The following is a 2,880-nucleotide window of genomic DNA, read 5'->3' as shown; positions in this document are numbered from 1 at the left end:
CTCCTAACAGGACCGGGTTTAGAGCTCCAACAGGACCGGGTTTAGAGCTCCTAACAGGACCGGGTTTAGAACTCACTGAAAACTAAACATTCTTGATTTTTATAGGGAGACTCTTCACAGTTTTTTGGGGGTTTTTGTCCATATTTCTGTCAAGGCTGGGGGTGAGTGTAGCAAACCCAATATGCAGACCCGTATTAAAAAATGAACAAAAAAATTTATTAATTAACAAAACACGAAAACAAAAAGTTGTCGTGGCAGCAAAACTAACAAAATTCCAAAAACGAAAACCGAGGCATGAAACTTGACAAAAGGTGAGGGACAACAGTCCAGGACTGTACCTGATGCAATGAACAGGTGAGGAAGTGAAACAAGAGACCGGGTTTTAAAGACAGAGGGAAATCAGGAGAAGTAATGAGGATTATAGACAGGTGGAGATGGGCATGATCGGAAAGCAGGAGCAGACTGAGGGAATGAAAAACAAAGACAAGAACTAAAACAAAACCCAGAAGACAAATACAAAAATCCCTAAACACAAGACAAACCAAAAACAAAAACAAAACTCGTGAACTCATTACAATTTCCTAAAGTTCTGCTCTTAAAAGTCAGACATCATGATTCCTGTTGGAGCTGGTTTATGTTTAAACTTTTATTTTTATCTTCTTTATTAATATTCCTGTTTTTAGGCACCATGTAAACATAAGTTTTTACAGTTTAAACTCTTTAACTGACTTCTGTCAGCAGGAAGTCACAGAAAGTCCTCAGAGTCAAAGACAGGAAGTGTTGTTTGTTCTGACCACTAGGTGGCGCCACAGTTTCATGGACAAACATTTACTCCCGGATGGTTTTAAGTATTTGTACCTTGATCCTGTGGTTTTAAGGGTTTATTTAAAGCTTCTTTTGTTGGTTTAAAGGACTCTTGAAGCTGTTTGTTTATCAGATTTGTTTTTTCTGATAAACTCTGTTGTTCTCAGGTGTTCTAATGAGTCAGAACCAGAACCCGGCAGTGAGGCATTCCTTTATTTGAGTTCAGGTCCTCGTCTTTCTGAGGACAGTCTCCGCTCAACTTCTCATCTGTTTCAGTTTATTTCTTGTTTATCCTCAGATTTGATCTTTTTATATATTTATTCTCTTATTCTGTGTTTGTCTGCCAGTCAGGTTTAATTTGTATCACCTATACTTTTATTTTATCAGTTTTCTGAAGGATAAATGTCTGTGTGTCACAGTAGAACCTCCTCAGCCGTCACCTCCAGGCTCCTGATTTTGGCCTCCAGCTGTGAAACCTGGGAGTTATTTTGGTTTGAATGTTTCCCTCCTGAGGACTCTTGTTTGTGTCAAATCAGGAAGAACCTGTCAGAAAACCTCCGATTTCTCAGGAAGCCGGAGTTCAGGTGTGTGTGTGAGAACGTGTGAGAACAGGTGTGTGTTCTGGGAGGGTGGTGTTGGCTTCCTGCCTGGTGGTTAGACGCCTCCTTCATGGAACAGATGAGGACAGGAGCGAGCGGCGGACGGATGAAGAGGTGAGTGACAGCTTTAACGGATAAAATGTTTCTGTTTTCTGTTCAGAGATCCTTCCATGGAGCTTTCCACTTTCTGTGGCTCAGAGTGAGTTCACAGGAATCTGCTGTTATTATAAGAATCTGTATCTGTTTATTAGCCTGAGAGATGAGGAGGAGGAGGAAGAGGAGGAAGAGTTAAACTCTAAAACAGAATTCATCCTCTGCTGTTAAAGACTTTTACAAACAGAACGATCACTGAAATATCAGAGACAAAAACTAACTTATTTTATAAAGATACTAAAATGTTTATTCAAAGAGAGAAAATCAATAAAATGGTTTAAAATCAACAGAAACAGACGGACCAACAGCTGCGACAGAGGCTGCAAACTGAGGCTTATTAAGAGATTAAACTTTACTACAAACAACAACAAACAGAAGAATTTTTGACTCAACACTAAAAACGATAAAAGAGTCAAACAGCAGAGATGAAAATGTTTAAGATGTTCACAGTTTTATCTTGATATTTCTCTGAGAATATTCTTGAATATAAAAGCTGATTCTTTGCCTGAAGTTGTCTAAAAACCTCCAGAATCAGCAAAATGTCATAAATAAAAGATTTACTGCAACGCTTCGCTGAAAGTGACTCTGATGATTCAGCTCAGCTTTGAGACAAGAGTGTTTTTACCCTTAGGTCCATTTTCATCAGCATTTCTAGGAATATTTCTGAGAAGTCTGATAAATGTGGACCCAGAAAGGAGGCAGACTCAACTGCTTCAAAAACTGATTTACTAAACAAAAACAAAAAGGCTGACGTGGCAGCAGAACGTACAGAGAACTAATAAAATCTGACTGCTGCTAACGCTGACAGCTGAAGAACAGCTTTTGATTTTATACTTATTTAAAAACAGAAAATGACAAAGAAACATAAACAAACTACATAAATATTTCTACACAATCTCCTAAAGACACAAAACTCAGAAACACAACTAATTAAAGAGTCACGACCAGAGAACCAAACTTCTGCAAACAAAACACTTAATGTTCAAATCTAACAAAACTTTTACTGCTAAAAACCAGATAACACGAGCAAGAACACCAAAAACAACAAACACACCAAAAACAACAAAAACATCAAAAACAACAAAAACATCAAAAACAACAAAAACACCAACCGGACCAACATCTCCACCAGTTTCTACCTTTTTCATTCATTAACTCTGATTTTCTGCTCCGTTCACTCCTCTGTGACTCACAGGGTCAAAGGTCAAATATCTGCCTTCAGAAACTTTGCAAATCAGAGTCAGGGTCAGGGGTCACAGCTGTCAGGGGTCACAGCTGTCAGGGGTCACAGCAGTCAGAGGTCACAGCAGTCAGAGGTCACAGC

The sequence above is a fragment of the Kryptolebias marmoratus genome, linkage group LG7, assembly GCF_001649575.2.
Source record: "Kryptolebias marmoratus isolate JLee-2015 linkage group LG7, ASM164957v2, whole genome shotgun sequence".
Taxonomy (NCBI): Eukaryota; Metazoa; Chordata; class Actinopteri; order Cyprinodontiformes; family Rivulidae; genus Kryptolebias; species Kryptolebias marmoratus.
This window is presented reverse-complemented; position numbering follows the sequence as displayed.